The sequence below is a fragment of the Salvelinus sp. IW2-2015 genome, linkage group LG20, assembly GCF_002910315.2.
Source record: "Salvelinus sp. IW2-2015 linkage group LG20, ASM291031v2, whole genome shotgun sequence".
Lineage (NCBI taxonomy): Eukaryota > Metazoa > Chordata > Actinopteri > Salmoniformes > Salmonidae > Salvelinus > Salvelinus sp. IW2-2015.
Window position 1 is genome coordinate 8451957 of NC_036860.1, and position 7650 is coordinate 8459606.

Below are 7650 nucleotides of genomic sequence, written 5' to 3' on the forward strand. Positions count from 1 at the left end.
AAGGCAAAGGGTGGCTACTTTGAAGAATCTCAAATATAAAATATGTTTTGATTTGTTTAACACTTTTTTGGTGACTACATGGTTACATCCATATGTGTTATTTCATAGTTTTGATGTCTTCACTATTATTCTACAATGTAGAAAATAGACAAAATAAAGAAAAACCCTGGAATGAGTAGGTGTGTCCAAACTTTTGACTGGTACAGTATATATATACAGTATTTATTTTATCCAGTTGGATAAACACTCGAAACAGCCTACCCGACCGCTCGGAGGCATCCGCATGGTCCTAAAGCACACCGATGCCTCTTTTTGTATCACATTCCAATTATTAAACTAGAGGGACAAAAAGGCAAATTCAGAATTTTGGGGAGGCATCTCCCCCCCATCCCCAGTGAAAGTTGGGCCCCTGCTGGGTGGGAATGTTGCCAATGTTAATGGGATTTATGGTATACTTATGTTGTTAAATTTGTGTATGTGTGCGTGTGTGTGTGTGTTTGACCTCCCTGACCTCTCCGGTGATTGGCTACATGTTGCAGATCCATGAGAAGCTGAGGCAGTACGAGCGCCAGAGTCCTACACCTGTCCTTCACAGCGCCGCCTCTTTGGCTGARGATGTAAGTTCAACAAAGCACACGCACACAGACACACACACAAACAAGGAACACACACACACMMCACACACACTGCCGAAGTGTGAAGCGCCCGTCCAATAGAATCAGTCCCAGTGTGTTTGCTGAGACAGAGGAGCGGTAGATGCAGGTAGTAAAGGTATGGAGATTTATAGAGTTACAGTACGGTAATGTGTTGTGGTCTGAAAGTGCTGATTCATCTCAACACTAATGAAACTCTCTCCACTTCCTGCCTCTCCTCTCTCTCCTCACGCCAGTTAAGTGGAAAAGTGCTGAGCCATAAGTCCTGGCTGCTTATTCTCCTGTGTGTGTATTTGTGTGTGCAAGCACACACTGTATATTTGCTGCTTTAGGCAACAGCCATACAACTCTACAGTATATATCTATATTTGTTGATTCTATTCTAGGCTATTACTGCTAATAGTCTGCTACACTTTCAGTATATATCGGCTATATTTTTCAGTTATATCCCAAGCCCACACTGTTGGACACACAGGTTWATTCCAGGTCAGAGGTCATGGTCTGACTGACAGCTCTGTTGTGATTGGCAGGTGGCAGAGGAGCTGCAGAGTGGACCAATGAGTGTTGAGGAGAAGGAACTCCTACAGCTGTTGATGTCCCCCCATCTCAAGGTAAACAGAACACCCAATACACACAGAGAGACCTGGTTATGGAAGGTGGGGTGGCTATTCATGCATCCATATGTATTGGATCGCTCGATCTATGTCAATCTCTATGTACACTGAGTATTCAAAGGTGTTCCTAATATTTGGTATACTCAGAATCAATGGTGGAAAAAGTACCCAATTGTCATACTTGAGTAGAAGTAAAGATACCTTAATAGAAAATKACTCAAGTAAAAGTGAAAGTCACCCAGTAAAATACTACTTGTAAAGTCTAAAAGTATTTGGTTTTAAATATACTTAAGTATCAAAAGTAGTAGTATAAATCATTTCAAATTCCTTATATTAAGCAAAGCAAAAGGCCAAATTTTCTAGTGTTTTAAAAGTTACAGATAGCCAGGGGACACGCTCCAAATCAAACATAACTTACAGACGAAGCATGTGTTTAGTGAGTCCCCTAGATCAGAGGCAGTAGGGATGACCAGGGAGGTTCTCTTGATAAGTGTGTGAACGGTTACCTGTCCTGCTAAGCATTCAAACTGTAAAGAGTACTTTTGGATGTCAGGGAAAATGTATGGAGTAAAAAGTACATCATTTTCTTTATGAATTCTAACATTAATCCTTCTCTCTCTGCTATCTCTCATCAGGCAGTTTTGTCCGTTCATGACACGGTTGCTCAGAAGAACTTTGACCCCGTGTTGCCACCGCTGCCTGACGACTTCGAGGACGAGCTGGAGGAGGAGTCAGTGAAGATCGTCAGACTGGTCAAGAACAAGGAGCCACTGGTGAGCCATTGTAACAGAGAGGATGACAGGGGGATGGGGGAAAGAGATAAAATGGTCGAGGATGAGAGGACGAGGGGATGAGGAGATATATATGGAAGTGGGAAGTGGGACTGGTGCTGTGTTGATTGATTGATCGTTAAAGAAACAAATAAAATAAGAGAAAAGAGATGGGAAGAATGAGGATACAATCCCGGGAGGAGGAAACGATCATCTCTCTGTTCCCAGGGGGCCACCATCAGACGGGATGAGACCACAGGGTCTGTGATCGTGGCCCGCATCATGAGGGGCGGAGCTGCAGACCGGAGTGGTGAGTGATTCTGTCCCTCTCTGTGTCTGGTCTTAACCCATACTGTCTGATACGTCTTGATTCATCATCCCCTTCCTCGGGAACTTGCACAGACAAATGAGATCAAATGAGATCTATGGACTGCTCAGATAATATTACCAGACATAATATGTCTGAAGGCAAGGCTAACCGAGACGATGTAACTTAGACAAATAATCAGAAGTCTGAACATATATGGCCTTCTATGCAGCGGTATACTGTAGCCTAAAGTATGTCAGTGGATATACATTTTATTGGTAACATCCTGTATCCAGCTACAGCTGGGAGAATCCTCCACTAATGATTCTGAGATGTTGCAGAGATTAAAGCAGCAGCATAGCGAGAGCGAGACGTTGGTAGACAGACAGACAGACGAGGATCTCTGTGGTTATCAGGCTGTTTGAAGCTGTGTTCTCTTTCCCTTGAGAGCCAATCACATATCACACACTACACACTCTCTCCAACGAGCTGACCGCTGCTGTTACCATGGAAATACCATCTGCACATTGGGAGGGAGACGTGCGTGTCTTTATTATGTTTGGTGTGTGTTTAGTGTGTGTTGTGTGTGGGGGGGGGTCATTAGAAAAAGGGGCATACCGTCTGTTGTTTCTCTGTACTGTACAGTACAACTGTGTGCTTGTCTGTTTCTTCATATCATCCCTCTCTCCCTCTCTCCCTCTCTGCCCTCCCTTCCTCGCTCCCTTTCTCCCTCTCTCCCTCTGTGCCTCCCTCCCTCTCTCCCCTTCTCCCTCTCTGCCCTCCTCCCTCTCTCCCCTTCTCCCTCTCTGCCCTCCTCTCTCCCTCTTCTGCCCTCCCTTCCTCGCTCCCTTTCTCCCTCTCTCCCTCTGTGCCCTCCTCCTCTCTCCCCCTTCTCCCTCTCTGCCCTCTCTCCCTCCTCCCTTCTGTCCTCTCTTCCTGTCTCCTCTCTGCCCTCTCTCCCTCCTCTCCTTTCTTTCCTCTCTCCCTTTCTGTCCTCTCTTGCCCCTCTCTCCCTCTCTGCCCTCTCTTCCTCTCTTCCTCTCTGCCCTCTCTCCCTCTCTCCCTCTCTGAGCAGTGATGAGATTAATTGATCCTATCGCTCATCCCTCTTTGTCAGGTTTCAATGATGTGACTGCAGTAGATCATGACTGAAGAGAGTGATACCACCACTCCCAAGCCCTATTGTACATATCTTATCCTAAGTTAATAGCGGTATGATAGATATAGTACACCTGCTACTGATACAGTGCTGTGCAAGATCTCCTCGATACACGATATGGGGTGCAACCCAAACGGCACCCTAATCCCTATACAGTCCACTACTTTTGACCAGATTCTATAGGCCCTGGTCAAAAGGAGTGCCCTATATAGGGAATAGGAACCCAGGCATAGATCTCTACTCCAGCTCGCCTGTTGTCTCCCCTCACCACCTCCTCCCCTCCATCCAGGACTGGTCCATGTAGGAGACGAGCTACGGGAGGTCAACGGCATCTCCATCATTCACAAGAGRCCYGATGAGATCAGTCAGCTTCTGGTGAGACTAGAGAAGAATACGTTATGTCTTCCTGTTATTTTAGACCACCAGCACCAACAGCACTGTTTTCCTTTGATTTCTGTTGGCAATACATGCAGTATCAACTCTGTTGGGAAGATGCAGGAGTTGAAATTGTGTTCGAATTGTATTTCTGTGAAGCTAACCTCCTGCTCCTCTCTGTGTGTTGCCCTTCAGTCCCAGTCTCAGGGCTCCATCACCCTGAAGATAATCCCAGCCATTAAGGAGGAGGACCATCTGAAGGAGAGCAAGGTGAGGAACACAACACAACTGTCTGGGCACACTCAGTACARACAAACACAGACACAGCTGCTCTGGAATGGAGGAAGGGTCTGAATACTGAACAGCCATGGTTCAAGCTCACAYATACAGCAGTAGAGTCAATGGCAGACGAATTGAAACAGTTTGTGCCAACAAGCACTGAGATGTGTAGGTGTAATTTGAGACATGTTTCAGATACACTACATGACCAAAGGTATGTGGACACCTGCTCGTCGAACATCTAATTTCAGAATCATGGGCGTTAATATGGAGTTGGTCCCCCCTTTGCTGCTATAACAGCCTCCACACTTCTGGGAAGGATTTCCACTAGATGTTGGAACGTTGCTGCGGGGACAAGAGGTTGGGCACTGATTTTGGGTGATTGGGCCTGGCTTGCAGTCAGAGTTCTAATTCATTCTAAAGGTGTTTGATGAGGTTGAGGTTAGGTCTCTGTGCAGGCCAGTCAAGTTCTTCCACACCAATCTYGACAAATCATTTCTGTATGGACCTTGCTTTTTGCACAGGGAATTGTCATGCTTAAACAGGAAAGGGCCTTCCCCAAACTGTTGCCACAAAGTTGGAAGTACAGAATCGTCTAGAATGTCATTGTATGCTGTAGCGTTAAGATTTCCCTACACTGGAACTACGGGGCCTAGTCCGAACCAAGAAAAACAGCCCCTCACCATTATTCCTCCTCCACCAAACTTTACAATTGGCACTATGCATTGGGATAGGTAGTGTTCACCTGGCATCCACCAAACCCAGATCTGTCCAAAGGACTGCCAGATGGTGAAGTGTGATTCATCACTCCATAGAACTCGTTTCCACTGCTCCAGAGTCCAATGGCGGCGAGCTTTACACCACTCCAGCCGACGCTTGGCATTGCACATGGTAACCTTAAGCTTGTGTGTGGCTGCTCGGCCATGGAAACCCATTTCATGAAGCTCCAGACGAATAGTTTTGTGCTGACGTTGCTTCCAGAGGCTGTTTTGAACTCGGTAGTGAGTGTTGCAACTGAGGACAGACAATTTTTACACGATACGTGTTTCAGCACTCGGCGGTCCCGTTCTGTGAGCTTGTGTAGTTTAGCACTTCGTGGCTCAGCCGTTTGTTGCTCCAAGACGTTTCCACTTCACAACAACAGCACTTACAGTTGACCGGGGCAGCTCTAGCACGGCAGAAATTTGACAAACTGACTTGTTGGAAAGATGGCATTCTATGACGGTGCCACATTGAAAGTCACAGAGCTCTTCAGTAAGGCCATTCTACTGCCAATGTTTGTCTATAGAGATTGCATGGCTGTGTGCTTGATGTTATACATCTATCAGTACGGGGTGTGGCTAAAATAGTGAAATCCACTCATTTGAAGGGGTATCCACATACGTTTGTATATATAATGTATGTTGTGTGCATATGTTGTTCATGCACACACACAGAAACATGCACAGATAGACTGTGATTCTGAAATCTATTTGCAAAAGCATCCCTTTCCCTCTCTCTAGTTTGAGGTGATCTATCAATTATTTTGACAGGTGTGTGTGTGTGTGTGTGTGTGTGGTGTTGTGTGTGTGTGTGGTGTTGTGTGTGTGTGTGTGTGTGTGTGTGTGTGTGTGTGTGTGTGTGTGTGTGTGTGTGTGTGTGTGTGTGTGTGTGTGTGTGTGTGTGTGTGTGTGTGTGTGTGTGTGTGTGTGTTCTCGCAGGTCTACATGAGGGCCCTGTTTTGACTACATCCCTGCTGATGACAAGGCCACGCCCTGTCAGGAGCGGGACTTCCCTTCAAGCGAGGTGACATCCTGCAGGTGGTAACCCAGGACGACCCCACCTGGTGGCAGGCCAAACGGGTGGGCGACAGCAACCTCCGTGCTGGGACTCATTCCCTCCAAACTCTTCCAGGAGAGGTGAAGCCTATAGGCAGAGAGGTCCATGGACAGGTGCTAGCTCATAGCTCAGAAGAGAGTCTAAATACAATATGAAAAATGATCCGATCAAGCCTAGTGGATTGTACTGTACTGTGTCACATTATGCCTCTTAATACATATACTGTAGACTCTTATATTAGGTGCAGTATGTGGACTGAATTGCTTTCACAACAGCGCCGATATCGCCATAGAGCTGTTCTTCTCTATCTGTTCCATATTCATTTGCTCCACTTTCAGGGGTCAAAGGTGTTTTTAAATCAAGATTCAGAGCCGCTTGGATCTTAACACATGGATCTAAATATAGGATTGAAAGGGAACGCTCCAAGGTCAGTGTCATAATCCCTCAATAGGGTGAATATGTAAACGTGTGGGGGTGCTCTGCTTGGGGGTATAAACACACCCAAGCCCAACCCACTGCCCACTCTGTATTCATCTTAGCTAAGCAGGGGGGGAGCCGATACCAGCGGCTGCAGCCTGATTGCGGACACACACACTCAAACACGCACACCGTGTTGGATTAATCATGGTGGCTGAAACACAGAGAGGGAACCTCAGCCAAGCCATGGGTTTAATTCATCTCTCATACTTAGCTTTACTCCTCTCACTGATAACACATACGAGGCAGGGGTCAGTATGTGTTTTATCTCTCTGTCTCTCTCATGTTCTAATCTTCTCTTTCAATCTCTTTGGCCTCCTCCTCCACTGCCTCTCTTCCTCCCCATCTCTGTTTACCTGTCTGACACTGTCATGGCCCTCTCTTTCTCCCCCTCCTCGCTCTCTTATTTCTTCTCCCTTTCTTTCTCCTCTGTAATTTTCTTAGACGGCTGGCTTACCGGATAAAAATGGGCACACTTCCGAACCCTAAAATCCCCTAAAAATCCGACCTGTAAGTTTCCACAAAAAAGGTGCTACCTAGAACCTGAAAAGGGTTCTTCGGCTGTCCCCATAGGAGAACCCTTTGAAGAACACCTTTATGGTTGCACGAAAAACAATTTCTACAGAGGTTCTTCATGGAACCCAAAAGAGTTCTACCTGGAACCAAAAAAGAGTTCTCCTATGGGACAGCCGAAAGAACTCTTTTGGAACACTTTTTTTCGAAGAGTGGCAGATATACAGAAACATGTCGCTGTTGTAACCAATATCAAACTGAAAGCTGAAGATATCTTTTGAAGTATAACTTATTTGTCAGTGATGGTTCATGTTATTTTTCACAAGATGGTAGATTTAACCACCAGATGTGTTTATGTTGACATTTAGTTACCTTTTTTGCCCGGTAATTGGCGTCCCCGGGTGTATTAGTATTGACTGCGTATTCTCTGCTGTCCATGAAGAGAGAGGACAAGAGAGAGAGAGAGAGAGAGAGAGAGAGAGAGGAGAGAGGAGAGAGAGAGAGAGAGAGAGAGAGAGAGAGAGAAGAGAGAGAGAGAGAGAGAGAGAGAGAGAGGAAGAGAGAGAGAGAGGAGAGAGAGAGAGAGAGAGAAGAGAGAGAGAGGAAAAAAGAAGAGAGAAGAGAGAGAGAAAGAGATAGAAGGAGAGAAACGAAATGAGTTTAGCAGAAGAGAAGAGACGGGCTT

At 46.0% G+C, this 7650-nt stretch overlaps 1 pseudogene; it reads left to right on the plus strand.

Moving 5' to 3' along the window:
* The first annotated feature begins 530 nt into the window (after window positions 1-530).
* LOC111981445 (MAGUK p55 subfamily member 3-like) overlaps window positions 531-7650 on the plus strand; it is a 25186-nt pseudogene continuing 18066 nt past the window's right edge.